We start from the raw sequence: 9,091 nt of genomic DNA on the forward strand, positions 1-9,091 counted from the left end.
TACCTGGGCAACTACAAAAACTCAGACTTGGGCTCTCCCTCTTTTCCACCACCCTCCCAGCTCCAAGCCATTACTTAGATGGTCTCTTGACTCTTGTAATGTGTCTGGATGTGGCCTATAAAAAAATGGTGGTCCACTCCCTAAAGTCTTTGGGACCTCTGCAGCACACACCCTGAGCCTACTGATCTCCGAACTTCCTGATATTTGTTCTCTGTCGCTGACATTCAGAGCCTTAATCAAGTCCCTCCTTGAATTGCTACTTAATGATTACTGAACCATGTGTAGGGATTATCTCCCTGTACAGATTATTGACGCCCCGGGGTGGGGAGGTAGACATCATCCTCAGGATTCATCTCCACTGCTTTCTATGTACATGATAAGTCCTTAGAAAAATTCCCGTTGTTGAATGAATGAAGGGTACACTACTAAATAGAGACAACTTCAGAGTTGATGGACCAGAACTCTTTCCCTGCTCTTGGAGGACGTAAACAAGGAAAATGAGTGCCAATTTTGTCATTCTATCTCCCAAACACCAGTTTTCAATCTTTGCACAATTGTTTATAAAACTGATTTGACATAAAACGTAGCATTTTCAAGCCGCTTATATTTCTATGATTACTCTCTGGAAGCATCTGTAAAGGATTTTTTGGTTGCTTGCTTCTAAAATTGTAACTAATGTATGGCCTCCTTGGTTGTTAAGCAATTAGAATCTCATTCTGTCAAGTCCCTGTCGTGGCTGTCCGACAAGTCTCACCGAATTCAGTTTATCTTGCACAACCATCCCCAGGGCCGTAACAAGAAACTGAATGCTGTTACAACTCCGTCTTGAGAAGCTCTTTCTCAAGAGGCAGTAAATGTCAACATCTTTGAGGACATTTCTTCCAGGAATTGCTTTTCAGTGACTATGCACGCAAAGGATGGAGAGGAGAGACCACAAAAGGCAGTAGGTGTCTTGGCAAATTCGGTAGCCTGCTCTGCGGGAATCTAGGGTTTTGACGAGGGAAACTTAGCCACAGCCACAGGTTTTAGTGACAGCAACCTCTTGAAACTGCTCTGAACCTGAACACACAAACCAAAAATAATTAAAGAACCAATTAATGAGCTTTTTAAAAAAGGTTAAAAATATCATTTGGAAGCCTCTCAAAGAGTATACTATAGGGAAATGCAGTGGTCTTCTCAATATTCTAAGTACAGGCAAACTTGGGACTTTTGCAAATGATGTATGGAATCTTTGAGCCTTTGGATAACCTACAAACAAGGCCATGCACAGTGAAATCATGAAGAGACAGAGCTGTCCGTGGTGGCTTCTATCTCCATGTCTGATCTGTGAGCCTCCTTTTTTTCCTGGAAACTCCTATCTTCTTCTTCTTCTAGGTCTCAGGAAAACCCAGGATATTAGCCATGCTTTTACATAGAGTTGTTGCTTTTTGCAGGAGAATTTGGAGACAGGACTTTGGGACAAAACACGAAGCCTTGAACTTGGGCCTTCAGGGAAAGTCCTCATGCTAATGGCATGAGTGCTTCCCTGGTCAGGCTTTAGGTCTTTCTTCCCCTTTGCTCTGGGAGCATTGGCTTTGGACCTCCAGCCACAAGAGATGGTTCTCACTTCCTGAACTCTTTCAAATGCTTCCTCGCAGTGGGGAGTTTCCAGTCACAGTGGAGTTTGATGGAACAGAGAATGAGAATCCATACTCATGTATGGTGTTGGGAGAACAAAAGTGTCTAATGGAATTGATCATCAATTGCCGATTAAGATAGATATTCAAAAACGATTAGCCAACCATGTAACTTTACACTTCAAAAAAGTGAAGCCCCATAATTCTGCCCTTGCACTCACTAAAAAAATGTGTTTGGCCCACTGCTAGGGACATGTGGTATTCCCAGGCTAAAACAAGCCCAAGATGGAACTCTGCAAGAGGAACAGCTTGCCTAGTTTTGCCCACCCACCTTGTGCTCCAGAACCACAGGAAAATAGAGACCACATGCCAAATCCACACGGAGGGATTCCTTAACTTGGGAGTGAACACATACAACAAGGAGATTTGTTAAGAATGATTGACTCCAAATTCAAGAATGACATTGCATGTAGCGTCCTGTATGTTAACTTTGGAATGTGTGTGTGTGTGTGTGTGTGTGTGTGTCTGTAGTGTAGTATGATATAGTATAATATAGTATAGTATATTAATAATATATTATAGTATAATATAATAATATAGTATAGTATAGTATAAATATGACTCTTGTGAATGACAGAGCCTCAAAATGGCTTAAACAGAATAAAAGCAACAATTTTTTGATTCAAAAATAGTAGAGAGAAGCAGTTTTGCTTCAGGCATACTAATGCTGTCACCTGGGCTTGTTCCCTGTCCATTTCTTAACCCTGTTTTCTGCTATGTTGGACTTGCTCTTGATCAAATCCTCTTTGGGGGGCATCCTAGCAACTCCAGGCTTATATCCAAGACTCATGTCCAATGTACATACTTCCCTTCTCCAAGGGGCCTACTCAACCTCTGACCCTGAATTGAGGCCATACCCTGCACCAATGTCCATGTCTGGGATTGGCCAGGTAGTGCTTGAGTCATGGGAAGTGGTAGCAAGCAACCCCACCAAAATGCCTGCATGGAGGATGAAGAGTCATTCCAGGGATCACTGGCTGGCTCAGTCAGTAGAGTATGCAACTCTTGATCTTGGGGTTGTGAGTTTGAACCCCACATTGGGTGTAGGGATTATGTTAAAACACTAAAATCTTAAAAAAAAAAAAAAAAGTCATACCAGAAAGAAGTGGTAAGCTGCTAAAGTGGCAAAGATAGTGGGGTCACCATATAATATAGCTCTAACTGCCACTAAGAGGAGCTCTTCCTGCGATTTCCCCCTCTCCTGGATGAGGACACACACAGCACTGGCCACCAGGTAACCTCAGAGGCCTTGACCTCGGAGTGAGTCAAGGCTGTGGATAGGCACACAGAACCAATCTAGAGCCCCATGTGTTAAGACAAAGCTATAATTAACTCGGATCCTGCCCTACAACACTTCGGTAAGATAATATAGTTCTCTTATTATTTAAGAAAGTTCGTGTCATGTTTGTTGCTCACAATCAAAAACATCCTAATTCATAGATCTATAATCAAAAGGTAAAAGACAAAGGCACATTAATTTTTTAAAAGTTATATCTTTGTTTTATCCCAAGTTTTCTGAACCTAACTATTGAGCCATGTCTCCTACCTCGCAGGCTATTCCGGGATACTTTGCAAATTCTCCTGCTTTCCCTTAGCTCACTGATGGAAACATTTAGAGCAATCCTGGACTCTGAAAACAACTTGTGGATATCTGAAATAATTCGATCAAAAGCTAAAAGCATGTACATATTTTTGCAGTGGGGGTATCATCTCACACCTCCTTAAATGAGTGACTTAGCATCAAGTGTGGAATTACCAGGTATGGTGTGCAGTAACTAGGACACATACGAAGTATACAGCATCACTCACAAGGACCTGTCAGAGTATTTCACCTGAATTTAAGTAACCCTTTAGATCTAAATCCTGATCTATGGGAAACATAGGGGATAGAGAAACAAGTTAAACACCACCATGAGGAAACAGATGACGCCAAAAGGCAGAACATTTTATAGGAGAAAGTTGTATTAGTCAACTCAGATGACGTGAGATAGTATAGCCTGGAGGGCTCTAACAACAGACATTTATTTTCTCCCAGTTTTGGAGGCTGGAGGTCCAAGGTCAAAGTGCCAGCGGGGTAGATTTCTGGTGAGGCCTCTCCTCCTAATTCAAAGATAGTCACCTTCTTGCTGTGTCCTCACATGGCCTTTCCTGGACGGATGGGGGGAAAGGGAGAGGTTTCATGTCTCTTCCTCTTGTAAGAACACCAGTCCTATCAAATCAGGGCCCCACCCTTATGAACTCATTTAACCTTAATAACCCCCCTAAAGGCTCTGCCTCCAGATATAACTAGGGATTAGGGCATCAACACATGAGTTTTGGGGAGGCACAATTCAGTCCACTAAACATTCATTGTTCAGTCTCTCCAACAAGTCAACAACGTTAACAAACAAAAACGGTGAGGGGTACCTAGAGACATACTAGCCAAATGCAATGTGGTCCTTGATCAGATCGTAGTTTAAACAAACTAGTTATAAAAGATATTTTGGGGACAAAATTGAAATTTTAGTATGGATTGGGTGTTAGATGTCATTAAGGAATTTTTAATCTTGTTTGATATTATTATGGTGTCATGACTATGTAGGACATTTCTGCATTTTTTCAGAATTATATAATGAAGCATTTAGGAGTACATGCATGATAGATGTAATTTATTCCACAATGCTTTACAAACAGACATGGAAAATATGGGGGGAAATTCTCCTTTTCTAAGTTTATCTATTTTTTTAGTATTCTCTTCACCAAATATGGGGTTGAACCCAAGATCAAGACTCATATGCTCTTCTGGCTGAGCCAGCCAGGTGCCCCAGGGGAAAAATAATTCTTAAATCTAGCTGATGGGTATATATTTATACATTTCTCTATACTCGACATTTTTATAACTTAAAAAAATACACACAATTCTTTTCAGAAATAATTTTCTTATAAAATGCTACCATATCATTTCTATATGAAATTCTGCTGAAATTATAAGATATCTTCTATAGACTTAGTAATACTTTTACAATTGAAAAACAGACATTATACATTTGTTTTCTAAAATGGTTGAATCAAATCGCCACAAACTGGATGGCTTTAAACAACACAAATGTATCCTCTCACAGCTCTGGGGGTGGAAGTCCAAAAGGTGTGAGTGGGGTCATGTTCTCTCAGAAGGTTCTGGAGGAGGATCTTCCCCTGCTCTTCTAGCTTACGGTGGTGGCTTTCAGTCCTTGGTGTTCCTCAGTGTACAACCTCATCACTCCAGTCTGTCTCTGTCATCACATGGCCCCTCACCATGGGTGGGCCTCACCTCACCCTGTGTGTCTGTGTCTTTTCTTTTTGTAAGGACACTAGTCATATGGGACTAGGGGTCCAGTCACCAGTGTGAATGTATGACTTCACCTTAACTTCACCAATAACATTGGCAGAGACTCTACTTCTAATTAAGTTTCTGGCAAGAAAATGATTTTTTTTAAAGATTTTATTTATTTATCAGAGAGAGAGAAGGGGAGAGAGCGAGCACAGGCAGACAGAATGGCAGGCAGAGGCAGAGGGAGAAGCAGGCTCCCTGTTGAGCAAGGAGCCCGACGTGGGACTCGATCCCAGGACGCTGGGATCATGACCTGAGCCGAAGGCAGCTGCTTAACCAACTGAGCCACCCAGGCGTCCCTGATTTTTTTTTTTTTAAAGAATATGATTTTTAGTGGACATTACTCAACCCAGTACATCTTACCTCATGGGTTCTTGTATCTTACATCTTACATCTTACCTCATAGTTTCCTAGACCTATTTGGCCAGGTTGTTCCAGCAGGTCATTCCTGGTTATATTTAGAATTCCTGAAGGGCAAATCTATCCCCAGAAACATTGAAACTGGATGTAAACTGATGGCTTAATGCAGGACCAGAGAGGCAACTTCTAGGTTTGTGTCAGGGGTACCATGAGGATAATCTCTGAGTACGCTTCTTTACCTCTTCATATCAGACCGTGTTTTGTTTTTTAATTTTTTTTTAATATTTGAGAGAGAGGGAGAGCATGAGAGGGGGGTGGGTCAGAGGGAGAAGCAGACTCCCCGCCGAGCAGGGAGCTGGATGCAGGACTTGATCCTGGGACTCCAGGATCATGACCTGAGCCTAAGGCAGTTCCTTAACCAACTGAGCCACCCAGGCACCCTAGACTGCGTTTTAAAACAAGGAAGTTTAGAGATTTCTATACCTTTGAAAAATGAAGTATTTTGGTTTTAGAATATATTTGCTTAGCTGCTTGGAAAGGAATTAATATCATGTCATCCCTGGAACCAGGTAAGGCAGAGCAGATTACACATCACACAAATATTTGGTTTTAGGATCAGGAAAAATGTGTCCAATTGTGAAACTGAATAGGAAATGGTTTGTCCTCAAGTACACAAATGTCCTCTGTGAAATAAGATTGCGTGAGTCTATTCTTAGGCCATGATAATTAGAAAATTCTTTCCCTGGATTTGGCATTTGTCACTGACTTTCTCGGTTATTTATTTTATTTCAGATTTATACAGTCCTGGAATTTTATTTAATGCCAAGGATTATCTCTGCTTCTGTGTTAAGTCAAAGCTGAAGGATAACATGAACACACTGTCAGCAGTGTATATAGCTATGAGCAAACGTTCCTACCTCTTCCCATCTCATCCTCCCCAATGAGTTCCTCTCAATAGAGGAAACCACTGCTAACATTTTATAGTCTCTCCTTTAAGACATTTAACAGGGATATATAAAAATGACTTACATGTTTCTGTGTATGAGTGAATGTGTATAGTTGTTTATTTACTTCCATAAAAGCTGAATTACATCATATATATTTGGGGACAACTTGGTATTTTTCTCCACCAAGCAATATATCATGAACAATGTTCCATGTCAGTATATAGTAAACCATCATGCATATATAACAGTTTATTTAACCCAGGCCTCTTGATGAATATTTTAAGTTAACTCCAATTTTGAAAAGCCTTATTTGAGCAGAGAATTCTCAGCTGACAATACCCTTTCATGAGTAGTAGCTTTAATCCAAGCTCTTTAAAGGAATCTGGAAAAATAAGATCGGAATGCAGCAATCAAGGACTTACCTAAAGGAACATTTAAAACTTTTAGTAGTTTTTTTTCTTCACCAAAGCTAACAAAATATTAAAGAGTAATAAAGAAAAGGGGACTTATGATTTCAGGTCCAGTGTGTAAGGAGCTTTAAGGTTGTCACTGTGTCTCAGCAAATGAAAAGCTGAACTGAAAAATTAATAACCCTTCCTAGATCCATCAGAGAAGTGGGGGTCATGGGGCAAACTGTTGCTTTCAAAATTAGGAGTTAAAGAGAATCACAAGTTACCAGAGCAGAGTCCCGTGTATAGAAACCCTTGGGGAAACCAGTGCCAGGGTAAGAAAACATAAATTATAACTGAAAAACTGCTGGAGGCTCATGGCAGACAAGTCTGAAAGTTAAACACTTCAGGAGACCCCACACGTAGGGAGGGGGAGTCACACTTTTGTGTGAGTTTTACCTCCAGGAGTTCTACCAGTTGCTCACAGTGAATACTGGAGAAAAATATCCTCCTGTTTCTGACAGAGGAAGGGGAAAAGTAATCATTTTAAAATTACTAGAGCATTCCGTTCTTCTTAACAAGGTCTGTTCTCAGAAGAAACTATTTGCCGGAGCCAAATCTGCTGGGGTTAACAAGGTCTGTTCTCAGGAGAAACTATTTGCCAGAGCCAAATCTGCTGGGATTTCATCAGAAACTAAACCACCTGGGAGAGGGGAAATATCCAATTCCAGCCCACTCTAGCCACCCTGTTCTAGGAAAGGAGGTGGAGGTGGGTGTGGGGAATGAGAAGTACTTGGAAAGTTCACTAAAAGACTGAGGCACAATAGGGAATGCTTTCCCTCCTCCCACACCTTACCACTACATTATTAAAGACCTATTGGTAGCAGTTCCTTTACTCAGTACACCATACACGGCTATAAAGAAAAAATAAGAAGACATACCAAAGGCAAAGAACAATTTGAAGAGACAAAGCAAGCATTAGAAGCAGACTCATGGTAACATGATTTATCAGACTAGGAATTTAAGACAACTAGAGTTAATATGATAAGGTCCCTAATGGAAAAGTAGACTGCGTGCAAGAACAGATGGGCAATGCAAGTAGAGAGTTGGAAATTCTAAGAAGGAAACAAAAATTGTAAAGATCAGCAACACCATAAGAGAAATGAAGGATGCTTTTAACAGGCTCATTAGTAGACTAGAAACAGCTGAGGGAAGAATCTCTGAAGTCGAGGATACGTCAATAGAAGAAAAAAATGACTAAAAAAAAAAAAAAAACCCAAAAGCAAACAAACCAACAAACAGAACAGAATATCTAATAACTGTGGGGTAACTACAAAAGGTGCAACATAGGCATAATGGAAATACCAGAAGGAAAAAAAATACTGAAGGAAACAGAAAAAAGATTTAAGCAATTATAAATAAGAATTTCTGCTCAAATTAATGTTAGATACCAAACTGTAGATCCAGGAATCTCAGAAAACACGAAGTATGTTAATTGCCAAAACAAACAAACAAACAAACAAACAAAATTAAAAAAACTCTCTACTACACCTAGGTATACCATTTTTAAGCCACAGAAAATCAGAGATAAAGAGAAAATCCTTAAAGAACCCAGAGGAGGAAACACCTCATTTATAAAGATGCAAATACAAAATTTACATGTGATGTCTCCTTAGGAAACACACAAGCAAGAAGAGGGTGAAATGAAACATTTAAAAAGTGTTGAGAGAGAAAAAAAATCTACCAATTAGAATTCTGTAACCTATTAAGTTATCCTTCAAAAGTGAAGCGGAAAAGGATTCTGGGAAGATGGTGAAGGAGGAAGCACCAGGAATCTGTCTCACTATGTAGACAACAGTTACACTGGTAAAAGCTGTCTGGTTTAACTATTTTGGGACTTTAGACTACACTCTGTTTTAAAGATTTTATTTATTTATTTGAGAGAGAAAGAGAGAGCGAAAACACAAGCAGGGGGAGGGGCAGAGGGAAAAGCAGACTCCCAGCTGAATAGACAGCCTGATGCATGCTTCACCCAGGAGCCAAGGATCATGACCTGAGCTAGGCAGACGTTTAAGAGACTGAGCCACCCAGGTGCCCCTGGAGCTCTAGACTGTACTTAACCACTGTAAGACTAGAATGGTAAGTTGTGTTAATTTCTGTCAAGTTCGGCTCTTAGCACAGCAGCTAACTCAGTGGTACCTGGGTGGCTCAGTCAGGTAAGTGTCTGCCTTTGGCTAAGGTCATGACCCCAGGGGCCTAGGATAGAGTTCTGCATCCAGATCCCTGCTCAGCAGGGAGTCTGCTTCTCCCTCTTCCTCTCCCTCTGCTCGTGTGCTCACACACACACTCTCTCTCAAATAAATAAATAAA

This window comes from Mustela erminea, chromosome 13, assembly GCF_009829155.1.
Source record: "Mustela erminea isolate mMusErm1 chromosome 13, mMusErm1.Pri, whole genome shotgun sequence".
NCBI lineage: Eukaryota > Metazoa > Chordata > Mammalia > Carnivora > Mustelidae > Mustela > Mustela erminea.